General features: G+C 43.5%; 1 long non-coding RNA gene and 1 other non-coding gene across 2 annotated transcripts in view; one reads left to right on the forward strand and one right to left on the reverse strand.

Moving 5' to 3' along the window:
* LOC124615699 overlaps nucleotides 1-24,492 on the forward strand; it is a 1,055,233-nt gene that overhangs the window by 92,510 nt on the left and 938,231 nt on the right. The gene's annotated exons all lie outside the window — the stretch shown is intronic.
* Trnas-gga lies at nucleotides 6,596-6,679 on the reverse strand. Its single transcript is given in 2 exon segments — nucleotides 6,596-6,630; nucleotides 6,640-6,679. It is a non-coding gene; the product is annotated as a tRNA-Ser (tRNA).

Here is a 24,492-nt window from a genome sequence, read left to right on the forward strand (position 1 = left end):
AGAGACCCTTACTGCAAATTGATCATCGGTGGAGTAGGAACGGCCCGTCGAGCAAATGCTTCAAATCGAAAAGATCACATATGGAGGTTGAGTACGCCTAACTTTTAGCAGATAAGACGCGTTGTACTTTGCATACAAAAAAATGGCTCTGAGCACTGTGCGACTTAACTTCTGAGGTCATCAGTCGCCTAGAACTTAGAACTAATTAAAACTAACTAACCTAAGGACATCACAAACATCCATGCCCGAGGCAGGATTCGAACCTGCGACCGTAGGGGTCGCTCGGTTCCAGACTGCAGCGCCTAGAACCGCACGGCCACCCCGGCCGGCACTTTGCATACAGCAAGCAAAAATCGTTTTATGAGCCGCGAGCCTCAAGTGGAAACCATTGGTGTTTAACGATCACAGCACACGGGCCCCATTTTGACCACTCGGAAAATAGGGGGAGGAGAGACTGACTATTAGTTTGTAAGGTATATTAAAATAGCGAAACGATACTGGAGAAAACGCTGAGTCCTGCAGAACAATCATCAAATAAAATGAACTAAACGGTTCGTCACTTTCTTTCAGTTATAACAGTCCCCTCTGTCTCGAAATACATTCTAGTCATACGCTTAAAGTTACTCCTGTGTAGTGTTACGCGGGCGGTACGGCTTTGAAGGCAGTAAGAGTTGAATGAGATGTTAAGGAGAATTGACTTTTAACGCGGACTATTTCTTGGATGTCATCCCAGTAACAAATATATCGAGGACATGTTAGAGCTTGTAAAGCTCCACAAATCGGCTGTAGTGATGGCACTGGGAGATGGAGAGGCGAAGGAACGACGACAGCTGAACAAAGACCATAAGGTCTCATGTATTGACGGAGAGGGACTGTCGAGCGTGGCCAAGCGGTTCTAGGCGCTTCAGTCCGGAGCCGCGCGACTGCTACGATTGTAGGTTCGAATCCTGTGTAGTGTTACGCGGGCGGTACGGCTTTGAAGGTAATATAATCTGCCACCACATGGACCAAAAACTCGGAGAAAGTATTCGTTTCTTTGCACTAGATATGCGTGGATACTCAGCTCGCAGCAGAGCGTCTGGACGGTCACAGTGGCTTCATATGAATGAGATGCTGCTGTTTACTCCTGATGTTACGACAGTCCTTTTTTTCCTGGCACGCAGCCAGCTTGCACACAGCGTAGGTCAGGGCAAGGCGTCGTGAACCGGTTGTCGTCGTAAACACACGACCTTTGAACATGCGCCTGCTAAAGGTCGCGGTGGAACGAACAAAGAAGAGAGGAACAGTAAATTAGGAAAATTCACAGCTGAAAATAAACGTAGTATCTGCTTATAATTCCACGGGTCAAGAAAATATATGTACGTATTAAGGCGCACTGGGATTACGCCAATACTACACTTATCTGCTGCTACACTGGACTCACATCCTCTCAAATTCTGCAAGAAAATGCAGGGAACTTTTTGTCGGCTGTGTGGCAATTTCAAAACTACAGATCCGAAGGTCTGTCATTCGGCGCTCAGTCGGTCCTATTCAGTTTCCTTTCTTTTATCACTTACGGTTTATTTCTGCTCTGTCAATAAATTAGTGGGAAAAACACCAAGCAGCATTGCAGTTCGGAACTCACGTTAATCCATTGCTTCCCTTACAAGTGGCTGAATAAGTGCACTGATAGGGCCGGGAGAAGGCGAGGGCATATCATTTCCAGTATGTTCATGACTAGTAAATTAGTGGCTGAAAGTAGCCTTCTGCTTGAAGATTGCTTTTTTTACTTTCACTTAGAGACGAAGCACCAGCGCCGAATAGCTAAGCGGAAAAAATTGACCCTGACATCATTCAAGAACCAATAATCGGATTCTCCTGAAGTGACCTCGCGAAACTTGTGACAGTCTCAAATCGGGATTGCGGAACTGGAATTTGGACAGCATTCCTCCAGTAAACTTATCTACTACGTTAATCGCTGGCTGACTTACTATAGTTTATCCACGATGCAATAGGCAGCTTTGCTCTGACGTGCCAACGTATACACTATCCCATCAAAGGTATCCCCACACTCGTATGTAATGCGGAATTGACCGCTAGATGTCACGAGAAGCATATCCGCCAGTATAAAGGAGGCGGAGGTTGTTATGTTGTCAGTGGAAAAGCAGTAAGAGTTGAATGAGATGTTAAGGAGAATTGACTTTTAACGCGGACTATTTCTTGGATGTCATCCCAGTAACAAATATATCAAGGACATTTTAGCGCTTGTAAAGCTCCACAAATCGGCTGTAGTGATGGCACTGGGAGATGGAGAGGCGAAGGAACGACGACAGCTGAACAAAGACCATAAGGTCTCATGTATTGACGGGGAGGGACTGTCGAGCGTTGCCGAGCGGTTCTAGGCGCTTCAGTCCGGAGCCGCGCGACTGCTACGATTGTAGGTTCGAATCCTGCCTCGGGCATGGATGAGTGTGCTGTCCTTAGGCTAGTTAGGTTTAAGTAGTTCTAAGTTCTAGGGCACTGATGACCTTAAATGTTAAGTCCCATAGTGCTCAGAGCCATTTTTTGACTATCGAGCGTTGAGAAGGATTGTTGAGCAAAATCGCTCAAAATCGGAGGAAGGACTCACTCATCAGTTCCGAGATGGTAACAGCAGTGCAGCCACCGCAGTTAATGTACGTAGGGAGTTAAAGAGTGGGGTACAATGGTCGATCGACTCCTAAACCACACATTTCTGTGGTCAGTACTAAGTGACTGTTGCAGTGGTGTGAACAGTGATGCCACTGTTCAGCGCTACACCTTCAGGTATCCCAGTCGAAGGGTTTGGGTTTGGCCAACGCCTCCTAACGTTACTGCCATCTTGTATAGCGTCAACAGTCAAGTAAGAAGGAGATGGTGCTTTTTGTGATTAGTATGTGGTCCCCTTATTAGGCTTAAGAAAACGTGTAGTGCGAACTTATATGAACGTATTTTACAATATTGTTTACAGCGTTCAGTAAAGGAACAGTGTGGAGACGGCGACTGTTCATGTCAGCATGGTAGTGTACCCTCACATAAAGGATCTGCGGGGCAATGGTGTGTGGACATTAACACTCCTGAACTGAAGGGGCTTGTTCAGAGTCCCTTCCTAACCCAGTGGAACAACTTCTTGGTAAGTCAGAACGTAGACTTCACTCCAGAGCCTTCGACATCGCCATCTTCTCTGTTTTTGGCTGTTGAGGAAGAATGTACTGCGATTCCTCCACAATCAATCACTTCATTGTGAAGGTCCCCAGCAGAGGTCAAGCCTTCATTAAGGTGAATGGTCCACCAGTAGGTGTACGAATACTTCGGTTACAATAGTTGTTGTTGTTGTTGTTCTGGTCTTCAGTCCAGGGACTGGTTTGATGCAGCTCTCCATGCTACTCTGTCATCTCCGAGTAACTACGGCAAACTACATCCTTCTGAATCTGCTTAGTGTATTCGTCTCTTGGTTCCCCCTAAGATTTTTACCCTCCACGCTTCCCTCCAGTATTACACTGGTGATACCTTGATGCCTCAGAACTTGTCCTACAAACGGGTCCCTTCTTCTAGTCAAGTTGTGCCACAAATTCCTCTTCTCCCCAATTCTATTCAATACTTCCTCATTAGTTATGTGATCTACCCATCTAATCTTCAGCATTCTTCTGTAGCACCACATTTCGAAAGCTTCTATTCTCTTCTTGTCTAAACTGCTTATCGTCCATGTTTCAGTTCCATATATGGCTACACTCCATACAAATTGTTTCAGAAAGGACTTCCTGTCACTTAAATCTGTACTCGATGTTAACAAATTTCTCTTCATCATAAACACTTACCTTCCCCATAGGCAGTCTACATATTATGTCCTCTCTACTTCGACCATCATCAGTTATTTTGTTCCCAGAATAGCAAAACTCATGCACTACTTTAACGGTCTCATTTCCTAATTCCCTCAGCATGTCCTGATTTAATTCGACTAGATTCCATTATCCTCGTTTTACTCTTGTTGATGTTCATCTTATAGCCTTCTTTCGCCAGCCGCTGTAGCCGAGCGGCTCTAGGCGCTTCAGTTTGGAACCGTGCGACCCCTACGGTAGCAGGTTCGAATCCTGCCTCGGGCATGGATGTGTGTGATGCTCTTAGGTTAGTTAGGTTGAAGTAGTTCTAAGTTCTAGGGGACGGATGACCTCAGATGTTAAGTCCAATAGTGCTCAGAGCCATTTGAACCATTTTCCTCCTTTCAAGACACTCATTCAGTTGAACTGCTCTTCCAGGTCATTTGCTGTCTCTGACATAGTTACGATCTTATCGGCAAACCTCAAAATTTTTATTTCTTCTCCGTTGATTTGAAATCGTACCCCAAATTTTCCTTTTGTTTCCTTTACTGACTGCTCGATATACAGATTGAATAACATCGGGGATTGGGTATAGCCCTGTCGCACTCCCTTCTCAACCACTACTTCCCTTTCATGTCCCTCGACTCTTCTAACTGTACAAATTCTAAATAGCTTTTCACTCCGTGTATTTTACCCCTGCCACCTTCAGAATTTGAAAGAGAGTATTCCAGTCAACATAGTCAAGATCTTTTTCTAAGTCTACAGACGCTAAAAACGTAGGTTTGCCTTTCCTTAATATATCTTCTAAGGTAAGCCGTATGGTCAGTACTGCCTCGCGTGTTCCAACCATTCTATGGAACATAGTGAACATGTAAATAACTATTTCGACTTCGCATCAGATAGTACGGCGAAATTAATCTGCCAGTTTCCGAGTGCTGTCCGATTGGCTGTTTTATGACGAAATGAAGATCCGAAAAATAACATGTTTCATTACTAATGATCATAGATCTGTAGTGTTTATGTCTATAAGTCTAAGGGTCGTTTGCAACCACTTCCTCTTATTTTCCCTGTGTATAGCGTTGCCTACATAATTTCCCTTTTGGACTCCGTCTACTGTAGCAGTCTGAATATCCGAGAATTTTGCTCTTTGACTAGTTATCGTTCACACAGATTCTTTCGGAACTGACTCTGGCAGTGCATTTGTACCTACCTTAGCGCATGAAATTAGTTACGATGCTACAAGACTACTTCGGGCCTAACATCGGTTCAGAACTGCCTTTGCTACACATAACAACTTCAGCTTTCAGCCGATGCAGTAAGGCCGGCTGCTGGTGTCTCTGAATCTGCGCCGCAGCAGCAGCAGCAGCTGCTACCGCCGCTGCTGCTGCAGCAGCTCCGTGGTGCTCGTCGACAGCGTCCGGTAGCCAAGCAACGTCACAGTGAGCAGAACTGGCCTGTTTAGCTGTGTGGCGCAATCCGCCGCCCGTTCTCGCAGCTGCGCGCAGTTCATTGCCGAGAAAAACAAATCACAGCCGCGATGCGGAGCGCGCGAGTTTCGTAAGAGCGCCGTGTGACGTCAGAGCGCGCGTAGCGTGCCAGAGAGCTGATTGCCATCAGCCGGACGGCGTGCGCGCGGCGCGACGAGGTTGAGCGCGGCCTTGGGCGGGCGCTCCACGCTTCACGCCGTATGCCGGCGCCACATTCTGCCGGCCGCTTCCGCTCATTCACGGCGCTGCATCTCGTCTCGGGGGCGACTCCTTTGCTACCGTCTCGTGTGTGTAGCGCCCACCACTCGTAACGTCTCATTGTCAGGCTGATAGTTTGGTTCTAACTTGGCACTTCACTTCCGCACCCGCCCATACCTACACGACAATATTTGCGCGAGGGCAGCTCAAAGCCGGCCGGTTTGGCCGTGCGGTTCTAGGCGCTTCAGTCTGGAACCGCGTGACCGTTACGGTCGCAGGTTCGAATCCTGCCTCGGGCATGGATGTGTGTGATGTCTTTAGGTTAGTTAGGTTTAAGTAGTTCTAAGTTCTAGGGGACTGATGACCACAGATGTTAAGTCCCATAGTGCTCAGAGCCATTTGAACCATTTGGCAGCCCAAAAGACGCCTGGCGTCTATCCTCTCATTACCCTCCAACGGGGCCAGTGCTCCGTCTCAACCAACCAAGAAGTCGATGTGTCATTAAATTCTCCTATTTAAAAGTAGTTTCTTACGTACTAGAAAATCTTTAAATTCTTCATCGTTGTCACTCTGTCACTGTAACATTCTACATCATCAGAACAACCTTTTCTTAACGAGAAGACGGCGAATTTTGAAACTCTATGGAGGAGGTGCACCAGGGTGATGCTCTTCCCTGTGTAGCAAGGGAGTTGAGTTGAGATTAGATGGAGGAATTGTTTTGCAGACGTGGGTCTCAGTTTAACAATAATTTATTTACAAGTAACATCAGAGAGCTTACTTAACAAAACCGAAACAATTTACAGTGAGAAAATAGAATTCTCTGCAGTAGTAAAGACTTAAATAGGGCTAGAATAATCTAACCCGTACTATCCTTAACAATAACAACAACACAACATGGTGAAATAGTCCATCTTGTCCTACGGCTAGCGGCTACGTAACAACATAACAATTTAAAATGTCGGGCACTCTACCGACATTGCACAAAAAATGGTTCAAATGGCTCTGAGCACTATGGGACTTAACATCTAAGGTCACAGTCCCCTAGAACTTAGAACTACTTAAACCTAACTAACCTAAGGACATCACACACATCCATGCCGAAGGCAGGATTCGAACCTGCGACCACAGCGGTCGCGCGGTTCCAGACTGAAGCGCCTAGAACCGCTCGGCCACCCCGGCCGGCGACATTGTACAAGATAACTGCAAACTCACAAGTCCAGGTAATACGTCTCTTACTTAGTATCGGAGCTATAACCTCTAACTACACCTGCTGTAACTATCAACACAACTAAGACACCGTTCACCAACGACGCCAACAATCTACCGATGGTTATGTCTAAATAAATAGTTAACGATTTACATATATGACAATTCATTCATATACAACAAATTTTAGTGTACCTGAGTGAATCAGTGATTCAGACACAACAAATGAATACAGAATGAGATTTTCACTCTGCAGCGGAGTGCGTGCTGGAATGAAACTTCCTGATAGTTTAAAACATTCTGCCGGACGGAAATACGAACTAGGGACGTTTGCCATTCGCGGACAAATGCTCCACCAACCGATCTACCGAAATACGCCTCGCGACCCATCCTCTAGACTTTACTTCAGCTCACTTGACAGAGCTCTCGCCAGCGAAAGGCAAAGGTCCCGAGTTCGAATCTCAATCCGACACACAGTTCCAATTTGGCAGCAGGTTTCAATACACAACGAACAAACTGATTCACAGTCGTAGTCAAAAATAATAAACGTTTGTATAATTTTCTTAATGATGCACACGGGAGCACTGACCAATCAGGCTTGTTCTCGCACACTATCGGACGTCCCTTGCGCCATAAACACAGACAAGCCATTGCTCAGCAATAGCGAGCTTCCATCCAGGAAGTAATTTACAAGCGGCCATACATAGTGGACCTTCACACACAACGCTGTGCACCGCCTTAAACATAAGGGCACCAGGATGTCACCATCAACTGTAGAATCAATCGAGCTCTTCTCCTTACGATCTGCTGACGCCGTTCCCTCGCCGCCTCTGCAAGGTTGCGCTTCCGTCTGGGAAATACAGCAACCGCTGTACCAGGTTGTTCTCCAAACGGCAGCCCCGTAGAATAAATAATCTAAATGTTTCTATAAAAATTCTGTGTAAATTTACGTACGCAAATCGTCTTAAGAAAATTCCAAAGATCAGATATTAAACACGCAACTGTAACTTTGAATTGTAAGAATTTGACTGTCTGCGTAGGAAATATATTCACTAAACTTTACCTAAACTGAACCTTATAACAAAATTGAAATGCGAAGCTTAAGTATCAATGATTAAACTGTCCCAAACAAATTTTCATGTGTTTCTCTTATTACCTGTATCTCGGTACTGCTCGAGAGTGATGAACATTAAAATACAGCGGAGCAGCAAATCAGCTAAAGAAGAGAAAGCTTTGCGCACTGCAGTGCAAGAATATGCAGTTATAGGAAACACATTAAGCTTCAGTTTTACTTTTATGCAACTGTGTTCCTCTCCGTGCAGTCCGGCGACAGATTGTTATTAGAAAATGAAATTTTCTTTTCAGACGGAGGTGGATATTGCGTTTATTGAATGATGTAAAAGAGATTAGCATTCAAAAACTATACTGAACCTATGAAACCTTAACAATCCTCATCTTTACAAAAATCACATATACAACAGTGGGTTACTCTTCCATGAGATTAGATGCTGAATTCGTAAAGGAGTGGTAAATTTATAACTTCCGAGAGCGAGCCGCGTCGATAGATAATTTTATTTGTTCTCGCTTCGGCAGTAAAACTATCTGACTGAAACCAATAAAGAAGGATTCTACTAGGCATTTCCCCTTTTCAAGCACGTCTTAAATTACGCGCAAGCAAGCAGTGTAGCAACATTACTCGAATACCTTAGCAGTTGTCAAACCAATCTTCGCAAAACAATATTTCTGAATTTCAACATCTGCTGTATCTTAACCTCTGTGCTCTGCTAGCAGATTTTCAGACCGCGCAGTAGCATGGCCAATACCCTATTCACTCACTTGCTTCCCTCAGGGTGCTAATAATAACGAAAACGTTACTGGCAACCAAGGATCACATTGCGTATGTTCAGAACCTCTGTGACGTATCATGCCGACTACCGAAAACTTCTCTCCTAAAAATATCCAGTGTACAGATATGAAGTATGACACGTATAATATTTAAAAGAGAGTTCGCTTTACTTTCTTTGAACACCAAATATTAGTTAGAAACCTTACAAGGCAGGCTAAAGATCGAATAAAAATAGTCTCGATCGCGTTTTCAGATTTTTTACACGTTAGCAACCGGTTTCAGACCATCTTCACGCTTTTCCACGCCAAAATGGCCTGAGAGAAGGGCCGAAATCGGTTGACAACCAATAAAAATCCGAAAACTCGATATAGACTGCTTTTACGTGATTTTTTAGCATTTTATACTGATCGCTGCTTTGCTCCAATTACAGAAGGCTTTCTGAAATTTTAGAAGGTGTGATTCAGTTTTCGCTCTGAAGATCACAGAGATACTTTCGTATATGGGAGCAATGACCGCGCGGTACTAGTATCTTTCGCGGCCGTTCGTCCGTTGTGTTCAAGAACGCGCTGTTGGCATCCGGCGTCGAGACGAGCCTGCTTGTGATTCAATATGGCGCCCGGCGATCTACGCGGCGAAGGCTCCCCTGCTCGTAGCGTCCACCGGAGCGGCTGCGGGCGAGCGAAATGAATGCTAAGAGGCCCGGCGGACGCCGCTGCAGCCGAACTGAGCCGAGCGAGCGAGGGAACGCGCGGAGAACGAAACGGCCGAGGAGGCGGCGGTCAGATATTTATCTGCGCTTCCGCAGATCCCGAGGACAAACAGACGCGGCCCTTCCTCTCCGGCAGAGAGGATTCTGGGCCTGCGACTTTCGCGAGATTGGATGGCGACGGCGCAAAGTGATTTCGTACCGCGTCTGCTGTTTGTGGCAACTGACGGCTTGCACCGCACCTGACTCCCAGACCCACTTATCTCAGATTTACATTCATTTCCTCGGTGTAATAAATCCTGTTTTGCCTACAGAGTCCCATGGCAGAAATGTTTTTGTTTTATATAAACTAAACTCCGTCCTAACAGGCCATGAAGGCCCAATGGTACCGACCGGCCGCCGTGTCATCCTCAGACCACAGGCGTCACTGGATGCGGATATGGAGGGGCATGTGGTCAGCACACCGCTCTCCAGGCCTTATGTCAGTTTACGAGATCACAGCCGCTACTTCTCAATCAAGTAGCTCCTCAATTTGACTCTCGGGGTCTGAGTGCACCCCGCTTGCCAAAAGCGCTCGCGAGACCGGATGGTCACCCATTCAAGTGCTAGCCCAGCCCGACAGCGCTTAACTTCGGTAATCTGACGGGAACCGGTGTTACAACTGCGGCATGGCCATTGGGATATACACACACGGGGATAGGCAAAATAATGTGAACAGTAGTAGAAATGGGATGGTTGAGTACAGACTTGTCATCGGTGCAGGTTGTTTACGAGTAGTGCACACTTTGTATCTGCATTCAAAGGCTGAGGTCGACGTGCAGTGAAAAACCTAATAGAGTTCCAAAGAAGGCAGATTGTTGGGGCCCGATTAGCTCGAGCATCAGTTATCAAGACAGCCAACTTACTGAATCTGTCAAGAGCAACTGTTTCAACAGTCATGACAGCATACACAAAACAAGGAAAGACAGATGTGTAAACGTAGTAACGGGCGCAAATCAAAACTAAATGACAGAGATAGCCGTACGCTAATACAAATTGTGTCAAAACAATACAAAACCACGGCCGCTAAAGTGACTGCAGAGCTCAATACTCCAGACCCCGTATCTGTCTGCAGTGTTCGCAGGGAACTCCATAAAGTGAATATTCATGGACGAGCTGCTATACCGAAACCATTAGTGACGATAACCAACGCAAAGAAGCGTAAAACATGGTGTCAGAAACGTAAGTCCTGGACGGTTGATGAGTGGAAACTCATCTTATGGTCCGAGGATTCAACGTTTTCATTATTTCCAACACCGGGCCGGTTTACGTCAAGGGTACAACCCCTTGTTAATAAACCATTCCCAAGTAAGTACAGAAGTTCACGTTATTTTGCCATATATATATATATATTCCATATTGTGAGAAGAGAAGAGAGAATCTAGGGCACGAGACCAAGGGGAAGATCAGAGAGCAGATGGGTTGATCACATGAACAAGATATCTGGTCTACTACCTTCGGCAGTTTCTAAGAGGTGGTGGTAACCGTCCAGGATGGAGACGCTTTGTTGATGGAGGGATCACGACGATCAGAAACGAGTTGTGACATATGGGGACGCAAAAATTCACTCTAAAAATTATCTTGTTTGTAACGGGAAACAATCCTACGTTTTGGGTCGTGTGAGGGAGGCGATGAGCAGTAGTTATTTCAACTTACTCCAGCTAGACATTGCAAAAGCAAAATTACAAATATCTGCCGAAAGACGATAATATAAGAGAGAGCGGGGGGGGGGGGGCAGATAGGGAAAGGAGGGAGAGAGGGAGGGGGGGGGGGGGGAGAGAGAGAGAGGGAGGGAGGCAAATAATCACTGATTTCTAAATATTCGATTATTCCATTGACTAGTTTCCGAACATTTTTGGCTTCACCTTCATGTGAGGCACATGGAAGTTGCATGTTAATTTCCACAGTGTGCTGCTGGTCACTGGCTCTGTTTACGAGAAGGAACGTAAAAAGACGTTAACATATTGTCATGAGTAGTGGTTATACGGTAATCTCTACTGAAAAAAAGCGAATTCGATACCTCTTACCACAGTAAAAGCGTTTTTGTAGTTAGTATCCGACGGTCAGCTTAATTGTGATTGCCAATTTGCTACAGTTGACTTAGTTTTCAGTATGAATATAAATATATACCGATTTTCACGGTAAATCTGCTAGCATCCAACATGCCCTGTACGACTGGGTGTGTTCCAAATATCGTGGCTCAAAGATACGTATGACACACATTCGCAGAGACAGTTATTTGATACTTCGTGCGTAGAATACAAGCAATGTGCCGACATATAATTTGATCTAAACAGGTGGCAACATGAATTCCGATTAATAGTTTTACAATAATTACAGGGTCAGACATACAAAATTTATTTCTATCCATACATTACACCGGCAGACGACATCATAATGGTAGTTAGTACAGAAACAAAATGAAAATTCGACTGTAGACTAAAGCAGATAAGAAAAGTTTTGGTTGTGTTGTTCTCTATTCTAAACTGCAGTATTGTCGGGAAGACGTGGATAAGAAGTTATGAATACTGCTATATTGTCAGTGTAAAGACATTTATTATTTTCAGTTCCAAAAATTTTTACATTTAACTGTTATGCCGTGTTCAATGATCAGTACGTTTGATTTTGCGATCTTATTTCTAAATTCTAATAAAGCTACAGCGCGCACCACTTTCCTCCTCCCTCCAAAAAAGAGGACATGCACTAAGGAAATGAGTAACATCAGTTACGAAAAATTCTCATCTATGTAATGGATGTTTCAAGTGGAAATAGTTTCTAACAACAAGAATGAAATAGAAAAGTCATCGACGAGTCGCAGCAAATAATAGCTGTTAGAACTGAGTAACTTCTGTAATCGCTGAGGTACGCTCTGGGATCATGACAGTTAAATCACGTTTAAAAAGGCAGGCATTATTCCACTTTAACAGTGTAGTACATATCAAGAGCTTAAAAAATCGCCAACATATATTTAACTTTATCTATGTTCCAACGACTTTGTTATGTCTGCATGTGTTTCACGAAGTTTGCAAAATAAATTTCGTCATCTACTGTAACGTTTGTTTTCAATATTTATTGGCACATCGCATTTAGGTAGCATGAATCAACCATCAGGAGCCTAAGTGTTACCTATACATTAATGGTTAACTAATGGTTTATGTGGCGTGCGAATAAATATTGTGCTGGCTGTGTCAGCGAGGCTATGTACATACATTTTGTAATCCGCAGAAGTGCATCAGACCACTGTCGGTAATATAGTGGCTTTGTTCGAACATTCGTTAAGGCCAGGCCTCTTCATGATACTGTAGCTGTAACTTTTACGTCTCTTCGTATGCATATGTAGGGAATTACCCAGTGCTTAGAGTTGAACGTCAAATGACGTATCATTCCTACTTGTTCTGATCACAGCTGGGAATCCCTAGAGCATACTACTACGATGAATCCCATACTACAATCCAGTTCTTAGGTGTAAAACTTACTACTGTTTCGAAGTACGTCAATTCATAGCACTGTTCGCAACATCTCGAGAAGACTCCCTCTTGCCATGTTATGCGTTGTCACCAGAAGGTAGGAAGATAGATTCATTCACGGATGTGCTGCTAATGTATATAGGTGGACACCCAATAACTTTTTGTTGCAGGAACACTCCGTTATAACCATCATCTGCACGAAGTGCTGTTGTATTCCAAGGAACATTGGACGTGATTTACGCTTTCCTATATTAGACATTCAACTAGGAGACAGTAAAGATGATTGTGACTCCCTACGAGAGGTATCGATTTGCAAACATTAAAGACACAACAGGAATGCGTTGTTGCACATGATTCGCAAGTGAATGAGAAATATTTGCGCTCTCTAACACTTGCCTATTAAAAATTGAAAGGAATTTTTAGCTCGAGAAATCCTTAATGTGGAAACAGCGAGAGGAAAGAGGTGTATTCATAAAATTACAGGGATTTATTGATGTAGAAGGTTGCCGCTATTCCTGTTAATGATGACTGTCTGTTCCTGACGTACGCGTAAGAGATCCTCATGGTACGGCTACCAATCTGAATCTGTCTACGCTTTCTAAAAAAAAAGTCCCAGCACCTGGCTGAAAGGCGAATCGGGTGATCAAACCAGGAAAATGCCGCAGCATGCAAATCCACCGAGGCTCCAATTATTGGAGGCGAACATCGGGAATAAACTACCTGCCGGGCTTCTGTATCGGCTGCACATAAATTCGCCCCTCAGTCCACTCCAGCGCGGCTCCCGAAAAGCGCGTTAATGAGGTCTGCCGGCTTTCAGGCCGAATGAACGCCGCCGCTAAAGCATCCGTCCTAATACCGTCCGTTCTAAACTCATTTACTGCGATATTTGGCGACGGACGTGCTGCTGTCGGCGAAAATTCGCCACAAATACCGCAGATATTTGTCACCGGGACATAAGTGAAAATATACAGACCGGAAGCTCGTTTTGTAATACGCTGTAACGGACCTCAGTGAAGTGAAAGAACGGACTTACGTTGGCGACTACAAGCTGTGGTCCATAGCGTATCTAGATCAGCGAATATCGATCATTGACGCCATACGTAGCAAAGACACGCATTCGTAGCCGAGGTCGCTAACGCACGCCTGTGGGGTGGGGCTCGACTCGGCAGTAAGCCGGTTCGAGTCTAGTGATACGTACAACGCAATGAAAATTGGCGATCCATCAGTTGTTGGAAAAGAATCGACTCATTCGGTTGCACTAGGTATGTTAAATAACTAACACAACTATTTATTTCTGAAAGCAGGTTTGTTTTATTCAGGATTCCAATACTCCATACTATCCCCCACTCATTTGGTTACAAAACCCCATTTTTCAACGTAATCATTCTGTACGACGACCTTACTCCACCTTACTGAGAGGGCCTGTATACCCGCATGGTACCACTCTAATGGTCGACGCCGGAGACAATGTCTTGCGCATCACCTACCTCCCCACCATAATCCTACTGCTTTCCGCGGAGTGCATCCTTCATTGGGCCAAACACATGAAATTCAGAATGTGTGATATCCGGGTTGTACGGTTAACGAGGAAGAATAATCCAATGAAGTTCTGAGAGCTCCAATCGAGTGCGCAGACTTCTGAGGCCTTACGTTGTCATGGAGAAGGAGAAGTTCGTTTGCGTTTTTGTGGCGACGAACGCAGGAGAATGGACAGGTTTGCGCGGCCTTGTTGCGAGGATGACAGACATTTCCTCCAGCGACTCAACGTGCTTTGACATTCTGCAAACGCCTGCGAATATCTCCGATGATCTGGTTTTCCGCCAAAAGAAGTTCAATGGCAGCTGTCTGCTTAGAACGTACCTCTGCTGTAGAGGCCAGTTTTAAGGCTACATACAGCTCCGCCACCAGTCAATACGTCATAAAACTAAAGGGGCTGAAACGGGAATATTGAACCACGTACCATAACAAACTGTGCATTTTTCAGTCTAAAGTGGCCGAGAAAATGTGTTGCGTTACTTACTGAAAGTCCCTCGTAGTTTTGCGCATCAGTTGAATTATTCATTTGCTCTTTCGAGTGAAAGCCGTATGGGAGTAACCGAGTGAAAAGAGTCCATTGAGTCCATTGTAGTTTTACGTATCTGTAGGATTATTATTCATTCATTCGTTTCTTTATTGTGAATGAGCTAACGAATGAAAAACTCAGCACAGTCCGGCGCATTCAGTTCTGAGCGGAAATATTCGATCGTTTTGCCATTGTTGAATCACTAGTGTTGACTGCATACTGCTATCCCCTGTATTCACTGTCATCGACGTTGCGATATTTTCTGTCTTCCGTGCATCCAGAACAACACAAACCTACGCTTTACAAGCTCCCATCAGTAGTCATACATACGACACAGATATACAGGTCACACTCCATAGGAGTTCGGAGGAAGGCAACGACAAACCATCCTCCAATGGTATCTAGCTGAGAGATGAAATATATTCCTGCATCTGCTTGCCTGCACTCATTTCCTGGTTGCGGAAATACTTTGACCTTCTTTTCGCGTCAGAACGGAGCGCTGGATACCTACCTGCCAGGGAGAGATTATTTTGATTAGTGTAAATGGAATAGAGTAAGTATGGAAAGCATGACCATGTTTCATTTACGGACGAATATTTTAGAGTTTCGTTCATGTACTGGGACATGTATTTTATTGAGTTAGTTTCGAGTTGTGGATAGTCTTATCGTCTTGAATCAGAAGTGCAAGTGGAACCGATAACGATACAACGTTTAGTGGCTGGCATAGACATTGAGGCAAAAAGTTAAAGGTAATTATAAGAAACGATCAGTGGAATGAATATTAAATTTGAATTAAAGCAAGACACAGCAAAGCGAAGACAAAGGTGATGTATAGGTGATGAAAGGAGAAGTTGGGAGGCACAGAAGTGAAATAATAGCCAAAACAAGGAAAACTTGAGAGACAGATGTCACACAATCAGCAAATATATCTTCAGCAGATTAACGTAGATAATACAAAATTATACCAAGGAAAAAACTGAAGAAAACAGACTGGAATTACATTAATTACGGTGCTAAGATGGGTTCAAAATAAACTGGGCAGAAATAGTACAGAATGAAGCTGTACAGAAAACACAAGAGTTGTAAGAAATCCGTGGGAAACTCGTACTAGAAGAAGGGACTGGTTAGCAGGATAGATACCAACACATTCAGGAATAGCTCATATTCTAAAAAGCATTGAACAGGAAGGTTATGGGGGGGGGCATAGACAAAAATTTGAATATGCCGTTAAAATTGTAGAATTTGTTGGATGGAACAGAAAATCAGATATTAAAAGTTTGACGTCATGTGTGCTGTATCATCCACCGTTTAGTCACACAGTGCACACGCTTTATCCTTTCACGAACTTGTACAGTCTGAAATGGTTATTTATTAACATTGTTTTTTTCTTTCCAGTTGAAAATGCCGAGTTTAGGATCCTCCACAACATAGATAATTTTGGCCCTAAAAGCACATAACTCCCTGAGAGTAGTTAGCAACCGAGTCTGAATCGAAGACTGGCAACCTATGTAAAATTTACAGTTGCATCGGCGGTGGAACGATACGACTTTCTTCACCGGTGCGTGCTATTACTGTGACCGTAACGGTTCTCTCTCTGTCCTGTCCTCTATGTGGACGTCATACAGCGAGAGTGCGGTGAAGTAGTGTTACGCTCCTGGACTGCAGCACAGTAGCATAAGAGATCGCCCATAACACACACATAGTTAATAAGATTGTCTACAGTGCTGGGATTAATTCAAGTGTTTAAGAGAGAGTCGTGAGACCGCGCCCGTAGAGTCACTAGGCATATACTAATCACTGCACTTAGGCACTAGCTGTTAAAGTCCTCGGCAGTAGGTCTTGTCTTGGTAGAAAATTATGAGATTTTGCACGTTGTCTTCCGGTGTGTCGTTTAAGGGTTAGAAATATATCTAGGTCTGCTGTTACCAGGGTTATTAGCTGACTTGGTTCAAATGGTTCAAATGGCTCTGAGCACTATGGGACTTAACTGCAGTGGTCATCAGTCCCCTAGATCTTAGAAATACTTAAACCTAACTAACCTAAGGACATCACACACATCCATGCCCGAGGCATATTAGCTGACTGTTCCGTGTCTACATCTCAGAAAAAAGCATGCGTCGGTCAGATTAATAGCCGGCCGCTGGTGGCCGAGCGGTTCTGGCGCTACAGTCTGGAACCGCGCGACCGCTACGATCGCAGGTTCGAATCCTGCCTCGGGCGTGGATGTCTGTGTTGTCCTTAGGTTAGTTAGGTTTAAGTAGTTCTAAGTTCTAGGGGACTTATGACCTCAGCAGTTGAGTCCCATGGTGCTCAGAGCCATTTTTGGTCAGATTAATAACCATTTTTCAACGGAAAGTACAACAGTTAGATGACGGTTTGGATACAGAGCCTTCACGTAATTATTAAATGTGATTGTTTCCGCTAACGTGTTTTATCACGTTGACATTTGGGACTGTACGAATGAGAGGAAATATGTAACTATCGTTGTTTTTATCTTGTTGTATCTTTATTTGTGAATTCTTTCGGTTGGACACAGTTCATAGTCGCTTAGCGTTTCGACTAGAGGATGTATTTATGTCCCCGCTAATATTTGGATTTGAAATTTACGTCTGAAAACAAGTAACACACGAACCTGCAATCATAATAAATAAAAAAACTGACAGCCGTAAGCGGAAACGACCGATTTTAATAACACCCAAAGAATTTTTTCGCCAAATATAGATTAACGAAACGTGAACAAGAGAAACGGGAAGAAGTTAGCGCCGGCCGGTGTGGCCGAGAGGTTCTAGGCGCTTCAGTCTGGAACCGCGCGACCACTACGGTCTCAGGTTCGAATCCTGCCTCGGGCATGGATGTGTGTGATGTCCTTAGGTTAGTTAGGTTCAAGTAGTTCTAGGGGACTGATGACATCAGAAGTTAAGTCCCATAGTGCTCAGAGCTATTTGAGGAAGTTAGCTCTTCTTCGACGTTTTTGGAATAACAGAGTAGATTATTTTCGGCAAAGAAAAGGCAGGTCATACAACTTCTGGTTTTGGTTAATTTTATAACCGCTTTTAGCTGTCTAATGGAGTATGTACGTCCTTGTGCAATCAGTTATCTGTTTCTAACGGACGGCGTTTACATTTTGAATGTTTGTGTTCAGCAGCATAAATAAACCATAGCACAGAGCATAACAAGACACAGGATTAACTTCATATTTTTCCTTTTTGTTGCGAAAATATTAACATTATACGCTAATTTAGTTTATGTATTCTAATTTCTGTAGAATCTCTAGGTGCAAAGCGTTACTTACAAGGGGAGGCCGCCAATTGTGAAATTCAGATTCGATTCATACTGCGCATAATAAATGCTCATGGCCAGAGATGTAATGTGGCAAAGCACCAAGATGCACTTCTCAGCCGTTGTCGAGAAAATCGACAGTTAAAAGAAACCGTTGCCGTGAAATACTCTCTACGATTAAGGGTTTACTACAGCGTCGTGGCGCAGCGGTAAGCGCTCGGGTTTGTAATCCGAAGGTCCCCGGATCGAATCTCGCGCTATGCAATTTTTTTTATTTTTAGTTTTTTGTAATTCAAATATATATATATATATATATATATATATATATATATATATATATATATATATATATATATATATATATATATTACACTATTAATGAATTGCTTATGCATGTTGGTGAAGGCGGATCGCTCTCCAATTCTCCAATTGTACCGCCTCCATTTTTCCGTTTTTTTAACAGGGTGTACCAAAGCTCTCCCGTCCGCACTGATTTTCGACGATGTTATAAGTTGCGCTAGGGACCGCATCTACCTTCTTTCAAAGTTGGCAGGCAACTACGCTGTTGTGCGGCGGCTCGTTTCGGCCCATTCAACATCTGTCCTTCAAGTGTAACGAGCGAGTAACGGAGTTTATATTTCATACCTGCCACAGCGAATCTGTGGTCGTGGGGTCTCTATTCTAATTCGAACGTTTGACTTGCGCTATACGTATTCGTTTCGGAATATCGTTTCTGCGTCTTCCGTTAACTATACGTGGTTAACATTATGAAGACAATTAATAACATTTGTGAAATACAACTTTGTTTGCGGAAAACATAATGATGTTCGAAGTCGCCAGTTTTTCCGCGACAAACGACTTTCAACAACTTATTGTATGCATAATTGTTGCAACTGATTGCCGGGAAATATATATATATTTGAATCACAAAAAACAAATACTAAAAAAAATATTTGCGTGGTGCGAGATTCGATCCTGCGACCTTCGGATTACTAACCCGAGCGCTTACCGCTGCGCCACGACACTGTAGTTGACCTATAATTGTAGAGAGTATTTCACCGCAACGGTTTCTTTTAACTGTCGATTTTCTCGACAACGGCTGAGAAGTGCATCTTGGTGCTTTGCCACATTACACCTCTGGCCATGAGCTTTTATTATGCGCAGTATGAATCGAATCTGAATTTCACAATTGGCGGCCTCCCCTTGCTAGCTTAATTTGGAGGTACCCTAGCAGGATTTGTAATTAATGTATTGACTAACATCTAATTTAGAAAAAAATGCGCTGCTTACAATGACAAGTAATTGATGAATATTTCCCGGAGAAAACTTTCATACGATGTTCTTATGAGAGAGTGGGGAAGGAGCAATCGGTTGGAGGCAGCGTCTGGGAATAAGGTGAACTGGCCGGTAGATTTGCGCACAGCGCGTGCTACAGTGACACGACAGGAAATCACTTACCCAGCAGCTAGCACAGATGGGTGCTGAAGCGTGCTGGCGGACGAGAATGGCGGAGAGAGGAGGCTGGTTTAGTCGCTGGACTACGAGGAGAGAGGCAGCGGTGGTCGGTTATTGTGAATGAGGAAGGGGTGGAGGTTGTGGATCGAGCCGGAGCGATTATTAAAATTGCACGCGATTAAAAAGAAGGCGTAATCACGGCCGGGAAGGGGAGGGAGCCCGCAGGAGATGCGGAAATAATTCCGACAGCGCAATCAGTGAGCGGCAGTCTGCCCCGGGGGCACAAGTTTGCAGACGTCGCGTCGTCCTCCTCGGAAACCAGGGCCCGGGTAGAACAGCGAGCGGTTTTCTGGACGGCGTCTTGAGTTTGATGGTGGCCTCTGTAACTTCCAGTACGATGTCGACTAAGAAGTTGTATTTGGTACTATTGATTGTAGTTCATTCGCAGGAAACTAATAAGCAGACTAGAGTGGTAGATTAGATTCTACTCTGTCCTGATCACATGTTTCAGGCCAGTTTAAGTACAACTACATTACGTAAGCGCTTTCACTATGGGTGTCCCATTTCCTGTCAGTGGGGTATGGTGTGCTGGAAGAAAGTCTTGTTATGTCTCCGTCTGAGCTCGAATCTATAATTTTTCATGCATGGCACCTTTCGCCAGGTGTACGTAGTAAGAAACAAGATACTGGTTTGCTACGGGGATTTTAAAAGTGATGCGAAAACCCTTCCCTGTAGCGTCTGCCACTGGAATCGTATGAGCATCACCTTGACACTTCAAGCGCTTACTAAATAATCGTGTGACTGGGCACTCTGTTCTTTGGACCCTCTCGATTTCTTCTATAATGTCTGATATGGATCCCATCAATCAGGCATTCGTCGAATAAGGTGTAACCTACTTCCATTGCGTGCGTGCTTTGCTTTTTGAAGATTCTTACAATGACTTTGGCTATCATATGCCTCAACTGGGATTAATTTTATGCGGGCGCTACATTTCAAATCACCCTGTAGACATACTCACAGATACGGGATGGTTATAATTAAAATGTAGCTGTTGAGTGAGATCCAATGAGGCCGGTAATTGTTGTATGGCACCAAACTACGCATATATGCTGATGCGTTAATGGGGAATCAACTTACGCTGGAAAGTAATTAGTTCAAATTTTGGCTACCATGCAGAAATTTTGCGCTGTACAGCTTCTCATAGACGTCTCTGGTGCTCGTATTGAACAAATACTGTAAGCAGCTGTTACTAATGAAATCAACTTTATGAATTTCTCACCTGCTTCACCTTTTTCGCACACGTCCCGTTCCTAATCGATTACATATTGGAACATTCATATACCGGGTGATCAAAAAGTCAGTATAAATTTGAAAACTTAATAAACCACGAAATAATGTAGATAGAGGGGTAAAAATTGACACACATGCTTGGAACGACATGGGGTTTTATTAAAACAAAAAAAAAGCTTAGTTCACAAAATGTCCGACAGATCGTGCTGGACAGCAAAACTTCTACCGTGACGGGTGAGAGGTACGCTGATATGTTTCAGAATCGTATCATCCTCAGCCTGGCTGATAAACACGTGCTGGAACGGACAATGTTTATGCAGGATGGCGCTCCACCCCATATTGCTAGACGCGTGAAAGATCTCTTGCGCGCCTCGTTTGGTGATGATCGTGTACTCAGCCGCCAATTTCGTCATGCTTGGCCTCCCAGGTCCCCAGACCTCAGTCGGGGCGATTATTGGCTTTGGGATTACCTGAAGTCGCAAGTGTATGGTGATCGACCGACATTTCTAGGGATGCTGAAAGACAACATCCGACGCCAATGCCTCACCATAACTCCGGACATGCTTTACAGTGCTGTTCACAACATTATTCCTCGACTACAGCTATTGTTGAGGAATCATGGTGGACATATTGAGCGTTTCCTGTAAAAGAACATCATCTTTGCTTTGTCTTACTTTGTTGTGCTAATTGTTGCTATTCTGATCAGATAAAGCGCCATCTGTCGGACATTATTTGAACTTTTGTATTTTTTTGATTCTAATAACACCCCATGTCATTCCAAGCATGTGTGTCAATTTGTACCTCTCTATCTACATTATTCCGTGATTTATTCAGTTTTCAAATTTATACTGACTTTTTGATTACCCTGTATGTCTTTCTTGCGTTCACAGCGCCAGATTTGAACGTAGTGGCCATTTGGAATTTGGGTACCGCCTTAGCGCATTAAAATTTCTACAAAGTGTCGCAGCCATACGATAATTACGACCTTTGTGAGTCGCTGCACTTTAATTACAACCACCCGGTATGTAATGGATGTCACCGCCTTTAGTTAAAGTTCTGCAATTATGTAATCCTACAATAATGGCGCCTCTTACGCGCAGTGCGTTACATTTGTTTATGTTGAGCATCAATTGATACCTCCTGCATCAAACACCAATCATCTGCAGGTCCCACTGCATTTTGCTACAATCTTCTGGCGACATCCGCAAAAAGTCTCGCGTAGCAACCGAATAGGTCATTTACATACAGATACTGAAAATAGGGACAGTAATTCTCCGCAAGCTCGTCCTAGCATCGTGATTGTTTGGCGTTAAAGTAGAACTAGACGATACTGCAATAGGCTTGTGGCTAAACGTGATAGCCACTGGAAAATCTCAGTATTCTGTAAAAATGAGACAATTCCGAACACGTGGACTCCACGGTCATTGTCGGGTAGTTCTCTTCCAGTACAGCCAAACGTGCAAGTTTCCAAATGTATGAAGAATTAAACCTCAACACGATACATTACGGGAACCTGAGTGTCTGGCGCGTTGTCCCGCAAGTAAATAGTTAACTCAAACCATATGTCTGTTCATATTCGAACATACAGTTGTATACAACATTTTACCATACTCGCAAAGATGAGTGATTTTCTAATCGATAACTTCTCGTAAGCTTGTACCCACAATGATACATTTCTTCCAGTTAGAATGTTGTTTCTTGTGAAACCTTTCTTTCATTCAGCGTGTCGCACACTACCTGCAGCTCCACTATATTTTACGTATCTTTATATTAGTGCTATTAGTAATGCTCTATTTCTAACAAGCGTTCTTCAACTGTAAGCAATGATAAAATTCACCATCTACACATCACAGAATGTTTAGTTATTCATTACGGAACAAAAGCATCATAGAAACACTTACCAAACCGCTTTTCTCATTATAGATCTCGTAACACCTGTAGCATTTTTTTCCGACCATTGGTGTTCTGTCTCAGAATATTCAGTTTGCGAATCTCTACAGACTTAGACCTAATATTATGTAAAACTGTGACTCTAGTTGGCAACCAGTGCAAAATGTACCCTGAAAATATGGCTGTGTGTGAAATTAACCGCTGTTGCGAGCAGAAGGCTGTTTTAATTCTGACATAATTAGAAGGTTGAGAGAGTCTCAGGTCTATAACTTCGACCACAGAATGCTTCCTGTTGTTAGTGCGGGAAATTTAGTTGCAGCGCACGAGCTAAGAGGTAAAGAATGGTGTGCACCATATTACCGGATAATTGGGTCTGTCGCACGTGTCGTTAACTCCGTTCTGCCTGGTCAGATTGAGCAAGCTTTGTTTTTTCTGAGTACTAGCCTGCTTAACAAATGACTAGATTGGGCACCGTATCTCGTGGTGCTAAGAAAAGTCTGGGAAAGTCGATTCTGATGCATCTCGCTGTGTGTATGTAATGAAGAAAACTGTTTTATTTTTCTACGACGCTTCAAGTAGGTCGCAGAACGAAAAGAGAATTCCTGAAGATGAGAGCCCATAGATGGAACTCTGAAAAGAGAAAATTTGACTTCTCTCTTCGTCATATGCGGAATGTTTATTTTATTTTTCAGACCTGTGACTGGGGAATGTTTCCCTGAACAACGTCCGAGTAGACGCTGAGGCGCTTAAAACCATTCGTCCAAGACTGAAATAAGAAAATTACTTCCTTAATTATGAAAATTTTTTGCTGAAATAATGGTGACTGCTATTTGTCACAGTTCCATAAAACGCTTCCTTTTTAGTAGCCTAATGCCAAGCAAGTCGTTTAAATCATGGCTTCGTGAGTGGTCCCGTAGGAGAAAAGTTTGCATTGAGCATATTAGAAATATATATATATATATAGTGAATGTAGTTACAGAAGTACACTCCAACACTTCACTTCCCTTGTATATAATAAGCAACTTGTTTGCATCAAATGCTTTGAACTAAAGAGTGAATATTTTCACAACCCTGCAAGTTGGTTTGAATATAGTATTGCTTTAGTAGCCATAGTCGTATAAGAAGTGGTATTCCATTGCTTTCCTCCTGTCCTAGAACTGAATTATCCCTTCAAATGGTGGTGGTGGTGGTGGTGGTGGTGGTGGTGGTGGTAGTGGTGGCTGGTAGGGGGAGGAAGTGGGGGAGAATCTCACACAGTTTACTGCAAACCCTATGAAACTTTCCATAAGCCAAAATCGGGAGTAATTTAAATTTTCAAGTTTGAATACCAACGAACATTGCTTTAACTGTGTTTTGTTGTCATATACAATGTCGTGATACTCCTAAGATGATGTAGAGATCAGTATCTTTCTGTAAGATAAACACTTTGATTTCCTGTATCTGGAGATGATCTTGGTCAGCTTCTGTCTGTATAATTTCAAATCGGCTTAGTAAGGTTTGAACTATTTTCTCCAAATTCGTAAAAGTTACGAGAGTATACTGTTTTTTTAATTACAGCTGGCACACGGGAGAGTACGAAAGACGGGAAGTACACAAGTAAAATCAGAGGTTTAATGAGCGTCACTGATGACGTATGAGCAACGAAACGTGATGGTCGTTACTGTCACGTAGTGGGTGATCTATTTTTGAAATAAATCATTAAGAGAAATGTTATTTCAAATAAGTGTATTAATTTATAGGATAAAGTTCTGC

This window comes from Schistocerca americana, chromosome 5 (assembly GCF_021461395.2).
Source record: "Schistocerca americana isolate TAMUIC-IGC-003095 chromosome 5, iqSchAmer2.1, whole genome shotgun sequence".
Taxonomy (NCBI): Eukaryota; Metazoa; Arthropoda; class Insecta; order Orthoptera; family Acrididae; genus Schistocerca; species Schistocerca americana.